Source organism: Stegostoma tigrinum, chromosome 23 (genome assembly GCF_030684315.1).
Source record: "Stegostoma tigrinum isolate sSteTig4 chromosome 23, sSteTig4.hap1, whole genome shotgun sequence".
Lineage (NCBI taxonomy): Eukaryota > Metazoa > Chordata > Chondrichthyes > Orectolobiformes > Stegostomatidae > Stegostoma > Stegostoma tigrinum.
The window spans coordinates 41605894-41629479 of NC_081376.1; the positions used below are offsets into that span (position 1 = coordinate 41605894).

The 23586-nt window shown below is 41.6% G+C and overlaps 1 protein-coding gene and 1 long non-coding RNA gene across 3 annotated transcripts in view; one reads left to right on the forward strand and one right to left on the reverse strand.

Annotated features, from left to right (window-relative positions):
• LOC125462240 (acyl-coenzyme A synthetase ACSM3, mitochondrial-like) overlaps nt 1–23586 on the reverse strand; it is a 654353-nt gene that overhangs the window by 62694 nt on the left and 568073 nt on the right. The window lies entirely within an intron of this gene.
• The window catches only part of LOC132210909 (uncharacterized), a 35328-nt gene continuing 12036 nt past the window's right edge, over nt 295–23586 (forward strand). The window contains exon 1 of one of the 2 annotated variants that reach the window (XR_009447149.1): nt 295–333. This is a non-coding gene — a long non-coding RNA (uncharacterized LOC132210909). Of the gene's footprint in view, nt 334–10383; nt 10473–23586 lie in introns of those variants that run through there. The other variant, XR_009447150.1, reaches the window with a different exon arrangement.

A 23586-nucleotide genomic window follows, 5' to 3' on the forward strand; every position in this document is an offset into this window, starting at 1 on the left:
GTTTGCTCTTTATCATGAAGGCTTTTTGACTCATTCACTGTAATACATCTATATTTATATCTGTACATAGTAGATTAATAAACAGAGCTCACTCCCTGTGTTTAGGACTTCTCTCTTCACTTGCTCATTCTAGACCTGCCGTCTTTTACTGTTGTTAGAGTCGAGTGATCAGTTACTTTATCATGATTTACTTGAATTTCAACATTCCAAACGCTGGGATGTGACTAAAGTTTGCATGAGAACAAAGTCTAGGCTGGGTGATAAATTGATCAGTACAGGAGGCTGTTCCAGTGACGGAGTAAGAGGAGTGGGGAGTAGCTGTGATACTCGGAGGTTGGTATATTCAGGGGATGGATAATGTTCACTTAGCCTTTGGGGGCTCTTAATCATAACTAATGTTACCTACCTGGTTTGATTGTAGCTGGAATGTTCCTACTGGTTTCAATGAAGTAATAATGGCAAATGCTGATTTGCTGTGCTATCATTATAGCTGCAAACTTGGCCACTAGGACCAACAGTGAAAAATTTTTCACTGTTACATATACTTTCATTTCCAAATTATTTTGTGATTATATGGTCTAGGGAGAACTAGATAACAAAAACCTCTCATCGAAAGTCAACGTTGATTTGTTTCAAAAAAATCATGTTGTTTTAAGAAAAAATACCCATATTTCAACATTGTTGTAACCTATACTATGTTAAAAGCAACAACTTCACCTCAGAAGTTGTTGTTGGTTGCCTGTTTATATACAAACAGCGGATACAGGAAAGCAGCTGAGGGTTTAAAGCACACTGCTTTCAGCAGGCGTAAGTTTAGACTTTCCATGTGGGTTGATGCAGTCACATTAAAGTTACTCTTTGGAATAAGTAACAAGACAAGAGAGTACTCAATGAGTGGTAGGACACCAGGAAAACCAGGAACAGGGTTGTCTCGTGGCTTTTGTACACAGATCCCTGAAGGCGGCAGGACTGGTTCATTGGGTAGTCAAGAAGACAAACAGGACCCTTGCCTTTGTCAGTCATGGCATTGATTATAAGAGCAGGGAGGTCATGTTGGAATTTTACATTGAGACAGGCCCACGGGTGGGAGATACGGGTTTGGCACAGTTGATGGTGAGGAGAATCGGCCTAGCAGCGAAAGAAGGCGTCTCAAGAACAGCGACTTCGTTGTTGGTGGGGTCTGACGTGGTTGGGGCCAAGGCAGTGAAGATGGACCTGTTTGTAGTGGAGGGTTGCTGAGGAGATTCACCAGAATATTGCCTGGGCTGGAGCAGTTTCGCTGTGAAGAGAGACGCAAAAAGCTTGGGTTTTGTTTTCGAGCAAAGAAGACTGGGGTTCTGATTGAGAGGCAAGGACGGGGTGGATAGAAAGAAGCTATTCCCTTTTGTTGAAGGGTCACTAACAAAGGAGCATAATTTTAAGGTGAAAGGCAAAAGGTTTTAGGAGTGATTTGAGAAAAGTTTTTTTTTATTTGGAGGGTGATGGGAATCTGGAGTGCATTGCCTGGCAGGGTGGTCAAAGTGGGAAAACTTTTCAAAAGCTCTTGGATGAGCACATGAAATGTGGTAAGGTTCAAGGCGATGGACCAAGTGCTGGAAAGTGGACCAGTTTAGCAGTTTTCCTCGTTATCAGTGCATGCGCTGGCTGCAGACCCTATTCTGTATTGTATAATTCTATGTACAGGGGAATCAGGCAATGTTAATCCATAGGCAAACCATTAACGTGTTGATTTTTGCAAACACCTGCAAAGCACTGCATGACCTTGACTCCTGTGGTATGTGGACTTTCTGGTTCATGTCACAATTATTGCAACAGATAATCCTTGACTTTTATTGCAACTTAAAAGCCTGAAGCAAAGGTGAAAGATACTGTGTGGAAAGGAAAGTCATATGTTAGAAGTAAGAATGCAATAAAGTAGGCAAACAGCAGGATATGAGAGTGAAGATTTTATATACAATTAAAATAGCTAGAATTAAAAAAAAGACTGGAGTGAAGATTTTAAGGCTGAACATATACAGATTAATAATATTTGAGACGCTTTTAATAATTCCCTAATTGTGTGTGAAAAGGTAGAAATTTTCACAAGTTATCAATCATGTTATGAGCCCCTCCTAGTTCTTAGTGTGTCCATATTTGAGGCTGGTGCAACTTTTGCAATACTGTCCATTTTAAAGTAAAATAAGGTGAAGTTGCGTTGAAACCTCTGCAAATTCTAGAGGGAGAAGCATGTACTTACATCTCGCACCTGACCAAACAGATGACAAGCTTTATAAACTAGGTACTGTATTTTTGGAAATTGACTGGAGTCCAAAAGTGAGCTTTCCTTTCTTCTAACTTGTTTACCTTTGACTTGACTGCTGTCAGCATTCTGTTTGATGCCAGCTTTAGCCTCCCCTGATTCCCAATATGCTGAACGCTATTTCTGACCATGCGTCGTACTCCTGTTGGGGAATTAATAATTAACACTTACCTTTGATGAGAATGGACTGTTACAGGGTTTCTCTGCTAATTTTTAATAGTCTCCCATCACCTATTTTTAATCTATTATCATGCTAGTTCCCTTAGATTCCGTCCTTTTGCACTGACATTCTGGGGCTACTCAGTGAGTGTTGACATTTCATTTTTGTCCCAGTTACTTTCACAAGCAGTGCTTTTATTGATATATTTTAAAACAGCAGATTTGCATTTCTGAATTATTTGCCAAGATTTCAGTACAATTGCAATTTGTATACCATGTTATGCCACAACAGCATCAATATGTCACTTGCTTGTGCTGTCACTGTGATGATAATGGTGAGCATCTGCTGTTCTACTTTTCCTGCAATGAAGGAAGTACCCCCTTTCAAAATTGTGGATCACAAATCACTGCGTTTTATAATGAGTCTATGATCTAGATACTTGCAGCTATACGTGGACTTCTCCAAAATGAATCTCTTACATAATAAGTTGCTCAGAGATTATTCCAGCTCCAATTGGAATTGCTAAATGGATGTTTTGGCTTACTAAATAAAACGTGATTTATCAACGTAAACTCCTTAGGTGGTGCATTGGAGGTGATTTGGTCTTTCTTGCTGCCTGATCAAACACGCATACTCAAGTGTTTTTACTTAGCAACTTTCCTCAGGATATTATGATTTATAGTTATTCTAAGTATTAATAATGACATTTTCATACAGAGACAGGAGATGTGCATCTTAAGCCTGTATTAATCAAGGAGAAAGAATTCTTTATTAGTAAATGCTTCGCAAAATTTTCTTCTTTAGAACAAATGTCTCTCCCATAACCAATTCTGTTCCTACTAGTTTGCATATTCACTTTGCTAGTTGTTCTTAATAAACTTCTAGGAGATAATCTAGGAGACAGTCATTTAAATGTTGTAATTGTACCCACATCAGAAAGTTCATTCCACACGCAAACCACACTCTTGTAAAAATATTTTCCTCATGTCTTTTTTAAACCCTTCTCCTCTTAAAAATGTACCCTCTCATCTTGAAATTCCCCATCCTATGAAAAAGGAAACTACCATCAACTCCATACTTCTCATTATTTTATAAACTTCTTTCAGGTCACCTCTCGACCTCTACGCTCTAATGAAAAAATCCCAGCCTGTCAAAGCTTTCTTTATAACTCAAACCTCTTATATTTGGCATTTTTATCCGTCATAAGCTAGAGTGTTGGCAGGTCGGACAGTTGGTGTTTTAAGTCTTTATCATGTGGGGAGGTGACCATGAAATTGAACTTTGGGTGTCTTCTTGGTCATTTGGCTCCAGCTACCTCGCCGACTACAAAAAAAAATTCCTTTCACGAGGTGCCCAGAATGTGTCACAAACAATAAAAATGAAAGTTTTTGAGCTTCCTTCTTTGATAGCTATATGTCGTTCACAACCATACAATGAGGTGCCGAGGACAGAGACCTCATAACTGGCAATTATGGTCCTAATTCCATATTTGCAAATTGGCCAAAGATGTTGGCTGCCTCCCTTCAGCATGTGTCAAAAGATAGTCTGTCACCAGGGACTTAAGATAGCAGAATTTGTTAATCACTTTCAGTTTGACATTATTTGATATGATAGATAGCATAGATGTGAGATTTTGTCCCATGTCTACAGTTTTCATGATGCTTATTGTCAGAGGGAAAATGTGGTTTGGGAGAGACAATCCAAGAGTCATTGTAGCTACGTTTCTGTGTGTAAAGCACCATCAACGTAAAGGAATACTCAAATCACAATGTGCTATATTTTTTGCTTTTAGACTGGACAGAGTGTAGAGCTTGAGTCTGACCTGGTATCCAGATAAATTCCTTCCATATCTTCAGGGGAGGTACAGGTCAGGAGCTTGGAGATGAAGATGCCAGACATGATGAGAACCATGACTCAGTCCAGTTTCACTCTACTCTTCATCCAGAACACTGCGATGTATTGCTGTCAAACTGTTCAGTACATTGCCTAATGCCTTGAAAGACATGAATGAGACTGAGCAGCATTGGTAGACAGTCAATTTCCCAAACTCCTGTGTAGGTCTATCATGCTGATGGTGTTAGTACTTTAACTTATTTTCACAGATCTCATTAAAGAGGTGCATGACTTTCTGCTACACTTGTGGCTGGCATATGGAGATGGTCAGATCGACTATCAACCTCCCAGCACGGAAACTGGATGGTACTTCTGGGTATTCCTTATTCTGTAAATAATTGAAGTATTTAAAGTATGACCCTGGTAAACACCTTCCCAATATTTGATTTGATTTGATTTATTATTCACATATACTGAGATACTGAGATACTGAGTATTGCGTGCTATCCTGATAAATCATACCTTTCACAAGTACATCAGGGTAACAGAACAGAATGCAGAATATAGTGTTACAGCTACAGAGAAGGTGCAGAGAAAGATCAACTCTCATATATGAGAAGTCTGTTCAAAAGTCTGATAACAGTGGGGAAGAAGCTGTTCTTGAACCTTTTGGTATGTGTTTTTGTATTTTCTGCCTGATAGAAGAGGGTGAAAGAGAATATAACTGGGGTATACTCTCTCATATAATACAGTTAACCTTTAGCTGCACGTCCTCTGTAGCTGTAACACTGTATTCTGAATTCTAAGCTATTACCCTGATGTACTTGTGTGAGGTGTGATTTGTCTGGATAGCACGCAAAACATTACCTTTCACTGTGTCTTGATACATGTGACAATAATAAATCAAATCCAATCAATGTTGCAAGGGATGATATCCTGCTGTACTTGTTACAAATCCTTCTGTAGCTTTTCTTTTAACTGTGCCATTGAATGTGTGTGGAAGTAATGTTTTCTCCCCTGTGGTGTTGGCAAACTGTGTGGGCAGATTTCATTGAAACTTGGTATTCCATTAGAGTACAGCTCAAGCTACAACTGACTGGTTTGTTTGCAGATCTGTCAAGATCCAGATCTTGAATTTTCTTTAAAAGATGCTTCAACATTAGGAGATAGGGCAATTAGATATTTTGTTTAAAGGGTCAGTAAAGGGCATCGATTAAATAACAAAAGGCTGGCCTTAGTATTTTAATTGTTCATGTCGAAAAACAAAACTCAGTTGGGCTATATACAAATATGAAGCATTTTATTTCTGCAAAACGTGACAGGTACAACCGGTTTGTTTATTGTGAAATTTCTCAATTTAAAATCAAAGGTGTATATCATGTTGAGAGACGTAACTGGGTTTCTGCGAGTCTTAATTGTAATGACATCACTTACTAACATCTGGTGATGGCATAGGTGACTTCTTGGGTAGCAAAGATGTATACTACATTCACGCACTTGAAGGTAATCACAGTTTCATAGAATCCCTACAGTGTGGAAACAGGCCGTTTGGCCCAACAAGTCCATGCTGTCCTTCCAAAGAGCGTCCCACCCAGACACATCTCCTTACCCGTTCCCTATAACCCTGCATTTGCCATGTCTGATCCACCTAACTTAGACACCACTGGAAAATATAGGACAATTTAACGTGGCCAATCCACATAACCTGCACATCTTTGGATTGTGGGAGGAAACTGGAGCACCTGGAGGAAACCCACACGGACACAGGGAGAATATGCACGATCCACACAGGCAGTCGCCCAAGGATGGGATTGAACCTGGGTCCCTGGTGCTGTAAGGTAGCAGTACTAATCGCTGATCCACTGTGCCACCCAATTTCTTTCACAGGATTTTTTTTATCTCCATCAAACCGATTACTTATTTTGAAATTCAGACACTTTAAACTTCCTGCCCTCAAGAGTCATTGCCTGGCATTTTGGAAAATCTTCTTTGGAATGAAGTCATGCCTTTTCTCCATTGTTACAATTTATTCCATTGTTAAATTGAACTATGGAGACATTTAGGAATTTAAAATCAAATATATCATAGCTATATCAAGGTTTGAGACTGTGTGGAGCTAAAATCTATACTTTTTAAAATCAACGTGTGTACTTATTGGTTCACTGTTGTATATTGGCTGAACTGCATCTCAATTGATTTCAGTTTGTGCTTTAAACCATGAGCTCAATTCAAATCCAATTTCCCAGTTGGAACAGGTTTTAAATATTGGTTTTGAGCACAGACTGCAGTTGCTTTTTTTTAGTTTCATCAATTGCAGATGAAGTTTTATTTGGAAAAATGTGAGGTGTTGCATTTTGGTATAACAAAGGCAATACTTATTTAATTAAAAATAGGGCTTTGGGGCAGTGCTGCATAACAGACAGACCTAGAGGTTTAGGTACATAACTCTTTGAAGTTTGCATTACATATAGGCAGGGTGATAAAGAAGGCGTTTAGCACGCTTGCGTTCATTGCTCAGACCTTTGAGTATAGGAGTTGGGATGTCATGTTGAGGATGTACAGGACATTGGTGAGGCCTCTTCTCGTGTACTGTGTCCAGTCCTGGTCATCCTGTTACAGGGAGGATATTATTTAGCTGGAGAGGGTTCAGAAGAGGTTGACTAGGATATTGCCAGGAAGGGAGGGTTTGAGTTATAAGGGGAGGCTGGCTAGGCTCGAGCGTAGGAGGTTGAGAGGTGACGATATTGAGATTTATTAAATAATGAGGGGTACAGATGAGGTGAATGGAGGGTGTTTTTTCCCTAGGGTAGAGGATTTCATGACTAGGAGCATATATTTAAGATGAGAAGAGAAGGATGTAAAAAAGGCACGAGGGGCAATTTTTTTTTAGACTGGTTCGTGTGTGGAATGAACTTCCAGAGGAAGTGGTAGATACTGGTACAGTTACAATGTTTAAAAGACATTTAGATAAGTAAGTGAATAAGAAATGTTAGGATGGATATGGGCCAAGTGCAGGCAGGTGGGACTAGTTTAGTTTGGAACTGTGGTCGGCATGGACTGGTTGGACCAAAGGGTCTGTTTCTGTGCTATATTACTGTACGATGGTATGAGTTTGTGAATATTGTCTGATGTTTTACTCTGAATTTTGATGATTATATTACTATATTGTGAACTGTCACAGCTGCTGTGATGGATTTCGTCATAGACAGCAAAATACTGGCAGAGTTTTCAGAATATCTTCATGCATGCGGATTGACCTGAAGCCTTTTCAGGGAGATGGAAGCTCTTAATAACGATATTCATCTTTTTTCCGTTTTGTAGTTACAAAGCATCAGGAGAGGGAAGAGTCACAAGGAAGAGCTGAGCAATTAGAATAATGTTAATCAAGCAGCTTGATGGAAGTATGCATTCTAGTGGCTGTCCTTCTCATTTGTTCATTTTTGCTTCTTGCAACACAGACTTCAGAAGTCATGAAGGTGTGGCAGTATTTGGGACTTTCTTCATTTTAGCAGTTTGGCTGGAATTCCATCCTTGCTGGGTGTCATTCCGATCTGCGAAGCAATCAACAGATTTTTTGAGCCCATGAAGGCTCTTTTTTTAAACCAAACAGACAGGAGGCCACAGTAGAATGTCAAACACAGATTGGGAAGTATCTATGTTCTGGGAGAAATGCCTCAAATGCTATTTGAATTAGAATTAGAATTAGCTTTATTGTCACCTGTACTCACATGAGTACGGTGAAAAGTTTACAAAGGTGCCTAAGTACAGATTGTTAAGTACAAGTCCTGAGGAATAAATTAGAAAAACAGAAAAAAAGTGCAGCATTACAGACCTATGTGCCATCTTAGCTACAAAATCATAGGGAATAACATAGAAATATAAAGGAATAAAAATTCGGAAGAGCCGTCCTTTTAACCCAGACCGCACTGGGGCCTCTCCTCCAGAGTGCACCGGGGCCTCTCCTCCAGGTCACACCAGGCCTCTCCTCCAGACCGCGCTGGGGCCTCTCCTCCAGACCGTGCTGGGTCTTGCCTCCGGACCACGTCAGGCTTCACCTCAAGGCTTTCAGTTGGAATGTTTGCCTGTTCCTGTTGATGAGTATGTTAGCGTCTGTAGATTTCAGGAAGGCAACTTTGTTGATAGGATCAAGTGCCTCTTGAGTCTGTAATATAGAGCACGTAGATTTCTATGGTCATAGTTTTCATTATTAGTTTAGGTGGTTTAGTGAGCCATGTAAAGGGGAGGGCATGTTTTATTTGTCTGTCACCATTGCTGGTGTATTAGATTAAAAATCTTGCCCCACCTTATTTAAATAGTCCCATTCAGACATTGTTGTTGTTGCTGTGAATATCACTGCTGTTTAAGATATTGCTATTATTATTATTGCTGCCGTTATTACTGTTTTGCTGTCATTTCCATTGTTTCTGCTATTCTTGAAGTTGATTTAGAAAAATCTCCCTTTCAAATGCAGTAATCTCAGAGAGAAGCACTTCATCTGAGATATAAAGCTTGAGTTTTATTCAAGCAGCACACCCAGCTGAAACGCACCAAGTTTTTCTCATTTCTCCTTTTACCCCTTTTCCAAAGCTGATCTCCAGAAGACAGGAACCCATGCTGGGGTAGACTCCACAGGTGTTGGAAATCCTTCAGCACCTTGCCTAAGTAACAGTTCTTCATGTGGCGCTCAGGCAGTGAATTTTGGCAACCTATTCATGTGTGTGTGCCACCTCAGCTGGACTCAATACTGCTTTAATCTGACCTCTAACTATATGCAGTTACCAGTGACTGTCAGTAGATGGCAGTCAGGAGCCGCAATCCCTAATTTGAGGTGGTAATACTTTACGGGAGCCTGATTGCAATCCCAGGTGAGGCTACGTATCTCATTTGTGGACTAATAATCTCACTAATCAGTCTGGTGTTGTACCCCATCAAGTAGTGAATGTGCCTCCTGAGCCCCTTATGGAGACTATAAATTCTTTGCTGTTGGATGGCTGTGGAAGTTTAGGCGTGAGTTTTGTTGGACCCGTTTTTAGTTTCTTCAGTGCCAAGAAAAGCATTAAAAGCTGTTTAACAGATTCTTTTTGTCAGTATGTGGTGTCAGTTTGTGCTGATCAATTAGTATTCATGTGCTCACATAACTTGCCCAGTTTACATCATTGTGTGTACAATTGGCAATGAAACATACACAAACTGGACAGCTGGAGCTGGAGGACCACAGCACTCCTGGGTCCGGACCTGAAATGTCGACTTTCCTGCTCCTCGGATGCTGTGTGACCCACTGTGCTCCTCCAGCAGCCCTTACTATCTCACAATCTAGGCAGCATTGTGTTAAGCCAAGTGTCAGCTTTGTATATACAATGCTGTTCAGATTCCTCCTTCAACACCTCAAAATGTCCCAAATTGTACTGGCCCATTATGTAAAAGCCGGAGGTGGTTTTAATTTCTGTGTCCAAATGATTGAGGTTTCATTCATCATTTCTTTTCCCTTGAATCTTTTGTTTTTGTGAAAAAGGAAAGGGCACATTTCCCCTTTAAGTAAAGGACATCAGAGGGCAGACGTGCAAAGACTCATTGCTTGCTGATATCACACAGTGTGTGAGGATGCTCACAGCAATTACTGGCAGCACTTCACTGAGTCCTGAAATCTGGACCTCTTCACTATTTTCTCCAAAGGATAAGATGAAACATCATGACTGGATTTTCTGGCAATAATGTTTGTTATTTCCCTTTGGGTCTCTGAATGATCTGAGCTGCTGTACAATAAATGCCTGAAGCCTCTTGAACAATCTGCAGGGAAAACATTTCAGTTTTACAGATAATTTTCCAAGTACAACCCTTTTTTTTAGAAAGCACTTGGCTTCTGGCACATGTTTCTAAGCAACAGTATCAGGCTAGTCATTGTTCCGTGTTTGGAATGAAGTACTACTGCAATATAACATACTAAATATCTGTGGAAAAACTTGCAGCTTCAAACGCTCTATAGGCACAACTTCTATGGTTTAAAGTCACTAATGTGACTGCGGTGCATTATCTCTCCTTATTTTCTGAAGCAACTTTTGCCATGATCATTCGCACCTTATCCAGTGTCTTTTCACCACAGTCTGATTTTGCCACACCACTGCTTCAGCGCCATCAGCTGCCTCTGGATTTTTCTCCGATCGATGGGGCAATGGGGCAAAGGTAAGCTTTCCCTCCTTGCTGTTTCCAAACTAACTTCAGGCTTGACCTGATCGATCATCGATCCTTCTCCAATGTCTTCTCTGTGTCATCCCACTCACCAGAGCCACTTCCCATTAGTTTCATTCTTATCCATCTCACTGCAATCAAAGAATCACATGAAATATTCTTTCTTTGATTCTACACGATTATGTCTGGTGTTCCCTAAAGCTTTCAAGCCACCTCCTTTTTCCCCAATTCTGGTTTGAAGAAAGTTTTCCTGCTGTTAAAAATATTAGAAAGTCTGAAGCTATTGTTCTCAGCTGCAGACTTCATTCATCACCCTGAAAACAGCCTATGAGTAAACCAGTCTGTTCAAAACATGGGGGTCATAATTAATCCTGGAATAAGCTTCCCGATTACATCTGCACTAGGGCTGTTTGCTTCCACTTTCCACCTGACTTCATCCCTGCCTCATTTCATCTGTTTAGCCACCACCCCCTGAATCCCCATTCATGCCTTAGTTACCAGTAGACTTGACTATTCCAATACAGTCTCCCACAATCTGTCTGCAAAATGCATGCAAAACGCTGCAGGACATGAGTTAATCTGCATCAAGTCCTGTTCACCTATCACATCTGTGTTTGGTGATTTACATCAGCTCCTGATCAAGCAAAGTTTTGACTTAAAAAATCCCATCCTTCTGTTTAAATCCCTTCATGGTCTTGCTTCACCCTCTCTCGACAATCTCCTCCAGTCCCACGATCCTCTGAAGGGCCTAAACTCTTTTTTGGAATTCCCTTCCTCCGCTTCTCCATTTTGCTTTCCTCTTCCAGACACTACTTAAAACTGTCCTTGATTAAGCTTTTGGCCATATGACCTCATATTGCCTAATGTGGCTTTTACTTTGTTTTCCATTGAATGTATGAAGTGCCTTGGGACACTTCATTGTATGAAAGGTGCTACATAAACAGAAGTCTTTTTTATTCATTCATGGGGTATGGGAGTGGTTGGCCAGGCCAGCATTTATTGCCCATCCCTAATTGCCCAAAGGGCAGTTAAGAGTCAACCACTTTGCTGTGGGTCTGGAGTCACATGTAGGCCAGACCTGGTAGAGATGATAGTTTCCATCCCTAAAGGACATTAGTGAACCAAATGCGTTTTCCTGACAATCAACAATGGATTCACGGTCATCATTAGATTCTTAATTCCACCATCTGCCATGGCCGGATTCAAACACAGATCCCCAGTTCCACATTGCCTGAGTCTCTGGCTTAACAGTGCATCAATAATATCACTAGACTTCCACCTAAGTTGTAAATAGTTAAATTTCATAATTTTCTCCGCTTCTCCATCTCTTCTGTCAAACATCTGATTACCCCTCACAAACTTTCCTTCTTTGAATTGACATCTGTAATTGTCAGCGGAGGCACTTTTGGGTATTAAAAGCACCATATGAATATGAGTTGTTGATGATAAGGGATTATCAGGGCAAGTCTAACAATGAAGATCACTTCATAGACAGAACAGAACATGTCAACATGGCCGGGTAGCGTGTAGAGCAGAAAACATAACAATCCAAGCAAGCTTTGTTGCTGAGTTTCCATTTGAGTGACTTATATGACATCATCAAAGTTCCCTTATCAAGGTGTGCTGTAGTTTTCTCATTGTTTTTGGCCTGGTCAGAGAGTGGAACTTGCCATCTGACCTGGTATTGTGGTAAACTTTCCCCTGTATCAGTGAGAGAGCCACAGGGCCGTTGCATGAAGAAGAAGATGCTAAATAGAGTGGAGGCTAGGACATAACCCTGTTTCACTCCATTTAGCATGATGTGCACATGATGCTCATCTTTGTACTTTGGTCTTTGCTGTACCTTGGCCCAGTAGCTCTTAAATCAGTGCTCAGAGGCACTCAGATCTTTAAAAGCTTGTCTCAAAATATTTGTGCGGCAGATAAGAGGTGGGGGCAGAATGTAGGTGCCCCATGTGGTGTACAGAGTGGGCTGGTTGGAGGAACATGCACGGAGGGGCACTGAGAGTGCCAGGCAGCTCTGGATCCACCACTAATGCCTTACACTGTATAAGTACCTCTTATTGTGTGTAACATTAGATCTGAAATCATTCCTGAAGGCATATCCACTCATTTATAATGCCCTGCATAGTTTTGTTTTTGGGTATCTCCAATATTTCCTAAACAAAAGTATTCAAAGGAAATAAGATAAAATATGGATTTTAATGCCCCCGTGATTTTAATTGTGCTTTGATCACAGTGGTGTCCAGGAGATTAATTGACAATTTCCAGAAAACGCAGACACATTACAACCTTATTTCAGTCCCTGCTTTCGATTGTTCCTTGCTCCTCTCCATTACTAATCTACACCTTATGAAATGAGGATAACTATTACCTAAGCGTTCCCTCACAGGCACTTTGGTTTATGTGACTCCCCAACACTAAATCCAACAATGCCTCCATTGTTAGTCTGAGAACATACTGATTGAGGAAAGGATAACAAAGCGTGGGGCTGGATGAACACAGCAGGCCAAGCAGCATCTCAGGAGCACAAAAGCTGATGTTTCGGGCTGAGACCCTTCATCAGATAAAGTTCTGTTAAACATTTTTCATAAATCCCCCCTGCCTTTTCCTTTTATTCTTATATATATTTTGGGGAGTAATAAAGATGTCCCAATATTATTCATTCTATAGATCAGTGAAGTTTAATGCGGTCAGCTTTTATTTGTCTTTGATACCTATTCATTGTGGTCATCCAGCTTTTTGACAGTAAAGAATGCATATCTGTTTAGTCATTTAAGGAAGGGTTTACTTTAAGCAGTTAAAGAAATAATGTGAGGCACGACTGGGGCTTCGTGAGACAGCCAGTAAATGGGAAGGTGGTTGTGTTATTAGCCTAGTAATCCAGAGATGTAAGTTAAAGTTCTGGGACATGGGTTCCAATTCCACTGTGACAGATAGAGAAATATGAATTCAATAAAAATCTGGAGATGGGGTGGGGGTGGGGGGGTGTAACTATGACAAACATACAAACACTGTCAAATGTTGTTAAAAGCCTATCTGGTTCATGAATGCCAGTTAGGGAAAGGAAATCTGCCTTCCTTGTCTGGTTTGGCCTCTGTGTCTCTGGACCCACAGTAATATGGTTGACACTCAAATGGGGCCAACACAACTCAACTGAGTTAGGGATGGGCAATAAATGCCGGCCTAGCCAACAATGTCCACATCTTGTGAACAAACAATTAAAGTGAGGGATATAATAAATAGACACTGGCAATGCAGCCTCCAAATTAGCATAGATTTGCAGATGGGAAATTAGATCTGACAATCAGAGGGTTGGTGTGGAATTGTTGGGCCAAATGGCCTGTTTTCACACTGTATGTATTCAATTCTAAACTTTAGTATTTTGAAGATGCCAGTAACAAAATTGATAAAGGAGACCAGATGGACATAACAACTTGGTTTTTCAGAAGGACTTCTGATGAAGTCCCTGTAGGAGGCAGTTATAAAATTTAAAGCACATGGGACTGGAATGTACTAGAATTGATCAATGATTGGCTAACCAACAGAAAACAGAACATTGGAATAAATGATTCATTCTCAGGTTGGCACGAGTGACTAGTGGGATACCATAATGCTCAGCATGTAGGCCCCAGCTGTTCACAATGTATATAAATGATCTGGAGGTGGGGACCAAATGTATTACTTCCAAATTTGTACATGATAAGTGGTAATACGTGTGGTGAGGAGGAATTGGACAGGCTTAGTGAATAAACAAGAGCGTGGAAGATGGAAATATAATATAGGAGACGCAATGGCCTAGTGGTATTATCGCTGGACTGTTAATCCAGAGACCCAGATAATGTTCTGGGGCCCTGGCTCAAATCCTGCCACGGCAGATGGTAGAATTTGAATTCAATAAATATCTGGAATTAACAATGTGATTTTGACTGTGACTCCATTGCAAATTGTTGGGAAAAACCCATCTGGTTCAGTAATGCCCATTAGGGAAGGAAACTGCCATGCTGACCTGGTCTGGCCTCCATGTGACTCCAGACCCACAGCAATGTAGTTGTCTCTGAACTGCCCTCTGGACAATTAGGGATAGGCAATAAATGCTGCCTTGCAAGTGACACCATCATCCCGTGAATGAATAAAGAAAAGAAAAATGCAAGGTTATCCACTTTGGTAGGAGAAACAGATGTGCAGAGTATTTCTTAAATAGGACGAGTTTGGAAAATATAGACATACAAATGGACTGAAGTAGTCTTGTCAATCTGTCACTGCAGCAAGCTATTAGAAAGGCCAATGGAGAGTCAGCCTTTATCACAAGAGGATTTGAGTACAGGAGTAATGAAGTCTTGCTACAATTGTATAAGAGCTTGGCTACAATGTACCTGGAGTATTGTGTGCAGTTTTAATTGCCTTATCTCAGGAAAGATATTATTGCCATTGAGTAAGTGCAGCAAAGGTTCACCAGGCTTGTTCCTGGAATGGCAGGACTGTCCTGTGAAGAGAGATTCAGCAAACATGGCCCGTATTTGCTAAGTTTTTAAAGGATGAGACATGATCTCATTGAACCTGATTAAATACTTAAAGAGATGTACAGGGGAGATATGGATAACATGCTTCCTCTGATTGAGAAGTCTACAACTAAGAAGCACAATGTAAAAGTTAGAGAAGGTGCCACTTAGATCCAAGATGAAGAGAATTTATTTTACTCAGATGGTTGTGAACCTTTGGAATCCTATACTGCAGAAGGCTGCGGAAGCTCAGCATTTGAACGTCTTTTAAGGTAGAAGTTCATAGATTCCTGATTATCAATAGCATACAGGGTCATGGGGTTGTGGGTGGGTAGATGGTATTGAAGTGTTCAATCAGCCATGATTATATTGAATGCCAGGGAGAGCTGAATGAGCAGAATAGCCTACTTCTGTTCCTGTTGCCTGGGTAAATGATGGCCTGGTGGTGTTATTGCTAGACTAGACACCCAGCCAGTGTTCTGGGTTCAAATCTTACTATGGTAGATGGTGGAATTTGAATTCAATAATAATCTGGAAATAAGAGTTTAATGATGACCGTAAAACGATTGTTGGGGGAAAACCCATCTGGTTCGCTACTGCCCTTTATGGAAGGAAACTGCCATCTTAACCTAGATAATAAAATGTGAGGCTGGATGAACACAGCAGGCCAAGCAGCATCTCAGGAGCACAAAAGCTGACGTTTCGGGCCTAGACCCTTCATCAGAGAGGGGAATGGGATGAGGGTCCTGCAATAAATAGGGAGAGAGGGGGAGGCGGACTGAAGATGGAGAGAAAAGAAGATAGGTGGAGAGAGTATAGGTGGGGAGGTAGGGAGGGGATAGGTCAGTCCAGGGAAGACGGACAGGTCAAGGAGGTGGGATGAGGTTAGTAGGTAGCTGGGGGTGCGGCTTGGGGTGGGAGGAAGGGATGGGTGAGAGGAAGATCAGGTTAGGGAGGCAGAGACAGGTTGGACTGGTTTTGGGATGCAGTGGGTGGGAGGGGAAGAGCTGGGTTGGTTGTGTGGTGCAGTAGGGGGAGGGGACGAACTGGGCTGGTTTAGGGATGCGGTGGGGGAAGGGGAGATTGTTTGCGCCTGGGAGGTGCAGTTGTTTGTTGCAAACTGAGCGGAGGTGTTCTGCAAAGCGGTCCCCAAGCCTCCGCTTGGTTTCCCCAATGTAGAGGAAGCCACACCGGGTACAGTGGATGCAGTATACCACATTGGCAGATGTGCACGTGAACCTCTGCTTAATGTGGAATGTCATCTTGGGGCCTGGGACAGCTTTGCAGAACACCTCCGCTCAGTTCGCAACAAACAACTGCACCTCCCAGTCGCAAACCATTTCCACTCCCCCTCCCATTCTTTAGATGGCATGTCCATCATGGGCCTCCTGCAGTGCCACAATGATGCCACCCGAAGGTTGCAGGAACAGCAACTCATATTCCGCCTGGGAACCCTGCAGCCTAATGGTATCAATGTTGACTTCACCAGTTTCAAAATCTCCCCTTCCCCCACCGCATCCCTAAACCAGCCCAGTTCGTCCCCTCCCCCCACTGCACCACACAACCAGCCCAGCTCTTCCCCTCCACCCACTGCATCCCAAAACCAGTCCAAGCTGTCTCTGCCTCCCTAACCTGTTCTTCCTCTCACCCATCCCTTCCTCCCACCCCAAGCCGCACCCCCATCTACCTACTAACCTCATCCCACCTTCTTGACCTGTCCGTCTTCCCTGGACTGACCTATCCCCTCCCTTCCTCCCCGCCTATACTCTCTCCACCTATCTTCTTTTCTCTTCATCTTCAGGCCGCCTCCCCCTCCCTCCCTATTTATTCCAGAACCCTCACCCCATCCCCCTCTCTGATGAAGTATCTAGGCCCGAAACATCAGCTTTTGTGCTCCTGAGATGCTGCTTGGCCTGCTGTGTTCATCCAGCCTCACATTTTATTATCTTGGATTCTCTAGCATCTGCAGTTCCCATTATCTCTGATGCCATCTGAACCTACTCTGGCCTACATGTGACTCCAGACCCACAACAACGTGGCTGCCTCTTAGCTGCCCTCTGGGCAATAAGTGCTGAATGCAGCCAGTGACATCCACATTCCATGAATAAATAAAAAAAAGTTCCAAACAGTGGTGGGCATGGAAACTAATGGATGGAATAAGGAAGAATGGGGGATTTATCCAAAAAGAGAGTAGGATGATCAATTGAATAAAATGGTAAAGTAATATAACAAGGAGCTGGAAACTGGCAAAAGAGAAAAAAAAGATTTTGTAGAAACAATTTTGGTAAGAGTGGGGGCGTGGGAGGAAAGCTGTTGCCTGCTTTTGGGAATGGGTAAGGGTTGGTGACAAAGTCAAGAAACTAAAATCTAAGGCCCATAATTGCAGCAATAGAGTGACATTATACAAAGCAACAAAGGGGCCAGGTCGATGCCTGTCAGCTCTCAATTCTTTCCACTTGAAGATGAACAAATTGCAAAATCATCTGCAGAAATCAAAAATGGTACAGTGCCTCAGAGCTAATGGAAATCCTACATCAAAGTTCAGATTAGCATAACTGAAGTTCCCCGCACTATAATAAAAATACACTTGAAAAGTGAAAATGAGGAGAATGAGTAGGGGGTGTGGGGCTTGTTGTGTAGTTCTTGTGAAGAGCTGACACAGACATGAGGGCATGTTCTGTGCTTTCAGTGATAATTGTGAAATAGATAAGAACATAGAAGTCAGCATAGCGTGATGGATACTTGGAGATTCATCCGGCTAATTGCCATTAAGGGTGTCCATAAGTACAGTGTAATGTTTGCCAATACTTTTTATTAAAGGAGTCATTACTGTTTTAGATCTTTACAGTTGCTGAATCTTCATGTCTTAGATCTTCATGTTGCATGATAACCTACATCAAGTGTTTCAGTCTGCACTTTCTGGGGATGTGCCTTATATGCGAGTGGCACAGTGGCTTGATGGTTAGCACTGCCACCTCACAACACCAGGATCTTAGGTTCAGTTCTCCCCGTTAGGTGATTGTCTGTGTGGAGTTTGCACATTCTCCCCATGTCTGCATGGGTTTCCTTTGGGTGCCCCAGTTTCCTCCCACAGTCCAAAGATGTGCAGGTTAGGCAGAGAATGCTAAATTGCCCATTATGTTCAGTGATGTGCAGGTTAAGTGGATTAGCTGTGGGAAATGAAACGTTACAGGAATAGAGTAGGGGAGCAGATCTGGGGGGGATGCTGTTCAGACTTCCCAGTGCTCTATCCAGACCTATACTGCACAAAGATCCAAAACAGGCTGTTCCCATCCATCAACATTTCATTTTGGTTGTTTTTTTTAAGTGTAGTAATATATTTTGTGGCAGATTCATTTCAAGATCTGCCAGACTACACTGAGATCTCCTAGACTGGCTGATGCTCAGCATGGGAGGTTTACTGAGACTTGATTAAGTTGGGGTGGGGGGTGCTAGCAGATGCCAGAACCCATGCAAAGATTGTTTCACATGTTCTTTGTTTTTTAGTGAGAATGGCAAGCACATAGTAGGAAGATGCTTCATTGTATGTGTCTTGTTTTTATTTATTCTGAGGATGTGAGTGTTGTTGGCGAGACCAGCATTTAATGTCCATCCCTATTTGTGGAAGAACTGAGTGACTTGTGAAGTAATTTCAAAGGGCAGTTCGGAGTTAACTGTGCAGTGGTTATCTGGAGTTACACAGAAACATAGAAAGACGGTGCAATAGTAGGCCATTCAGCCCTTTGAGCCTGCACCATCACTCAATATGATCATGGCTGTTCATGCAATCTCAGTATCCCATTTCCATTTTCTCTCCACATCCCTTGATTCCTTTAGCCTAAAGGGCCACGTCCAGCTCTCTCTTGAATATACTTAATGAATTGTCCCCAACAGCTTTCTGTGGTAGAGTATTCCACAGGTTCACAAATATCTGAGTGAAGAAATTCTTCCTCATCTCTGTCCTGAATGGTTTACCCCTTATTCTTAGACTGTGATCTCTAATTCTGGATTTCCCCAGCATCGGGAACATTCTTCCCACAGGTAGCCTGTCTGGTCCAAACAAGATTTAATGTTTTTTTATGAGACTCCCCCCCCTCATTCTTTGTGTAGTACAAGCCCAGTCAATCTAATCTTTCTCCATATATCAGCCCTGCCAAGCTGAAAATCAGTTTGGCAAACCTTCCCTGGATTCCCTCAATAGCAAGAAGTTCCTTTCTCAGGCAAGGAGGCCAAAACTGCACATAACACTCAAGATGTGACCTCATCAAGGCCTGGTATAATTGCAGCAAGACATCCTTACTCCGATACACAGATCCTCTCGCTAGGAAGGCCAGCATGCCATGAGCTTTCCTCACTGCCTGCTGCACCTGCATGCCAACCTTCAGCGACTATTCCACCATGACACACAGTTATGTAGGCCAGTGGATTTCCATCTCTAAAGGACATTAGTGAGCCAGATAATTTTTATTTTATGAAACTGATTGCCATTAGGCTAGTTTTAATTCCATTTTTTTAAAAATCAAACTTACCTTTCTCCAGCCCCCATAGCGAGGTTCAAATCCTTGTCTCCAGAACATTAGAGCCTTGGGTTCTGGATTATTAGCCCAATGCCCCAGGCAAATGATCTTCCCTCTTGTCACTGTTTCTGTACAGTACTTCTGCCCAGAGGTATTTGTGTTTCTTAGCTGCTGGGTATGACCAATAAAACATTCAGTGTAGCTAAGGTGTTAGAAGAAATGTGATTTTATTTTCCTCAATCATTCACAGGATAACAACATCTCTGGCTAGGCCAGCATTAATTGCCATCCCTAACTGCCCACAGGGTGGTTAAGAGTCAACCATATTGCCATGGGTCTGGAGCCACATGTAGGATAGCAGTTTCCCTCCATAAAGGACATTAATGATCCAGATGTGTTTTTCCAACAATCAACAATGGATTCATAGTTATCATTAGACTTTCATTCCAGATTTTTATTGAGTTCAAATTTCACCATCTGCCATGGTGGGATTTAAACCTGGGTCCCCAGAGCATTACCTGAGTGTCTGCATTTATCGTCTAACAATAATACCACTGGACCATCACCTCCCCTTAAGGCATTATTCACAGAAATAATTATTTGGCCAATGTACCTGGTCAAACAGATAAGTAGCGAAGAGATCTCATTGGCATTTTCCACTTACCCAGATTGGCTCCCACTCCAAAATCCTTTTAATTTAAAAAATCCATCCCCTGTTTTCCAATTACAATGCATCTCCCTATCCCCGTAACCTCCTCCAGTCCAGTTAAACGTTGATGTTAGTGAGCGGATTCCATGCTAAAGTCAATGGTTGATGGAATCACAGAAATTTCTTGTCCAGAAGAGGACCATTTCCTCCATTGATTTGTGCTGATCAAGAAATAGCAAAATAGGTCCAAACTAGAAACGTAATAAACTGCATCATTATATCCACAGTAAAGACAGGGAATGTGGTAGAATGGGAACAGTAATCTTAGTAATTAAATATAAAATCACTTCAAGTGTAAGAGAAAACAAACGCTGAAAGATGCACAGGCAGCAGAGAGTTCCTGAGTAGAATCAAGAGCTAACATACCATACACAAATGTAATAGGAGTCGTGTGCAGGTCTCTGGTAGTAGCTATAAAGTAGTAGATTGTATAAATGCAGATATTAGACAAGCAGGCATTTTTCTAGGATGAGACTAATTAGAAAAATTAAAAATCATGAGGGATCAGGAAGGAATACATAGGGAGAAGCTCGTGAAAGAATAGAGAACAAGAGGATGTAAAAGCAGCAAAAGTGATAGGAGATGTTTATTTTTATGCAGTTAGTAGTTTAGATCTGGAATATACTGCCTAAGACTGTGGTGGAGGCAGGTTAAAATGAAGCATTCAAAGGGGGTTTAGACTCTTCTCTGAAAAGGTAGAATGTAAGATTGTGGGGAGAAGATGAGAACGGAACTGAGTGAATCGTTCATTTGGAGAGCTGGTGTGCAGATGCAATGGGTCACATAATCTCTTGCTGTGCTGTCAACATTCAGTCATGTAGCAAAAGCACAGCAGTTTAAGGGGGAAGGTAATTAACTTTTATATAGTTTCACTTGACCGTGCTAACATACATCAGAAAGGTAATGAATTTCTTGAATATTTTTGGGAGAGTATTCTGAAATTTAGGTGTAGCTCAGTCAGTAGCACACCTGTCTCTACACTAGCAAGGTGTGGTTTCAAGTTCCACTCCAGGGCTGATCAAACCTGATTTTCAATGCAGTACTGTTGGAAGTTGTAGAGTTATTATCTTAAGAGAAAGGACGTATAGGTACTGGAGAAGGTGTAGGGAAGATTTACAAGAATGACACATGGAAATATGCAGGTGTATGATCCAGAAAGTATAGATAGGCTGGGTGGGTCTCTCTTTTTCTCAAAAAAGGGAGGGCTGACTGTTAACCTAGTAGAGCTCGTAAGGCTTTAATAGAATGGATACCAAGAGGATGAGAGTGTAACACAAAGCCGTCAGCATAAGATACCCACCAAAATATCCAATTTAAAACTCAGAAGAAACTTCTTAATCTCAGAGACTGCTGAGATTGTAGACTACACTGCCACAGGAAGTGGTTCAACAGGCTAATACAGACGGATTTAAGGGGGAGCTAAACAATATGTGAGGAAAACATAACGGAAAGAAAATAAGGCAATAATGATAGATATAGGTAAGGAGAAATGGGAGGAGGTTCAGTATCGGCAAACAGTAGCATCAGAACATCAGAAAAAGGAGCAGGAGTAGACAATTTAGTTCTTCAAGCCTACTGTGCCATTCATGAAGATACTAATCTGATCGTGTCCTCATCTCCACTTTCCCCTTTGCATTCTTTGACTGTTTTGTAGATCAAACAGCTGACGAATTCACTATTGAACATTTTTGAAGTCCAAGTTCTAGTGTTCTCTGGATTGGGGAATTCCAAAGAATAATGGCCCTTGGAGGGAAGAAATTCTGCCTCATCTCTGTCTAAAATGGGAACCCACTTATTTTCAAACTGTGTCCCTTTGCTCTTGCTTCTTCCATGAGTGGAAATATCTTTTCAGCATCTAGCCTGCCAAGCTCCCTCAGAATTTTACATCTTTCAATATTATCATTTTTATTCTTCTAGACTTGAATGAATATCGGCCTAACCTGCTTACCATTCGTTTTAAGACAACCCCAACACCACAGGAATCATTCTAATAAAACTCCACTGAACTGCTTCCATTATAAGTATATCCCTCCTTTAATAACAAGACCAAAACTGCACACAATACTCCAGGAGTGGTCTCACAAATGCCCTGTACAATTGTGTTGAGATTTCCCTATTATTATGGAAGTCAGTATTTTGTAATCTCTTCCCGTTTACATTCTACTTTTTTTTATTCCTTCCACCAATATGGACAACTTCATGTTTTCCCATAATACGTTTCAAACTTTAGCCCTTCCATTTAACTTATCTACAGCACTTGGCAGATTTGTGCATTATTTACAACTTGCTTTTCCACCTACCTGAGTAACCTAATTTGCTGATAATACAATGCAGCCTGTCCCTTCATCCCAAGTCACTAATATAGATTGTAAATAGTTTCAAGCCTGGCACTGATCCCTGTGGCACTCCACTGGTTACAATTTGCCAACTGCAAATAACCTATTTATCTTAACTCACTTGTTTTCAGTTAGTTAGCCAATATGATATCCACACTCATATATTACCCCAATACAATGAAATGTTATCTTGTGCAGAAACGTTTATCTCACACCTTACTAAATATTTTTGAATGCAATACATCTTCATGGCTAGGCTAAGTTTTTGTGCCATATATCTGACACAGTCTAATGGAATCCTGCATATTATGAAACACGTCTTCTGTGAGGCTGATATCCTTTCGAGGAATGACACTATTAGGTTAGAGAGAGCACGTGGAGTAACGGATATAACACAATATGGAGCTGGAGGAACCCAGCAGGCCAGGCAGCATCAGAGGAGCAGGAAAGCTGCCATTTCGGGTCGGGACCCTTTCTCAGTAAAATGGACAAACAGTTGCCTTTGGCAAAAGAGAATAATTTGGGGTGAACAACAAAAGAAACTGTGCTGACGTGATGAAAAGCATTTTGATGCAGCAGGTGTTTAGGATCTGGACTGTGTTAGAGGCAGATTCAATTCTGGCTTCCCTGAAGGGAACTTGATAAGCACCTCAAGAGAAACATTTTCAAGGCAATGGACAAAGGGTGATGGACAGTGACCAGGTGGGTGTGCATGGATACAATTAGTTGAATTTTATAAGATTATTGTAATGGCATCTGTAATTTTCTCACCTACGTCACATCCAACACCTCCATCTATATCAACAGAGTGGAGGTTGAGAGGGTTGAGAGTGTCAAGTTCCTAGGAGCGACAATAACCAGCAACCTGTCCTGGACCTCCAGCATAGTCTGACTGTGAGTCAAGAAGGCACAACAAAGCCTCTTGTTCCTCAGGTGACTCAGGAAATTTGGCATGCCAGAAGGATCCTTATCAACCTTTACAGCTGCACCATAGAAAACATACTACTTGGGTGCATGACGGCCTAGTATAGCAACTGCTCTGCC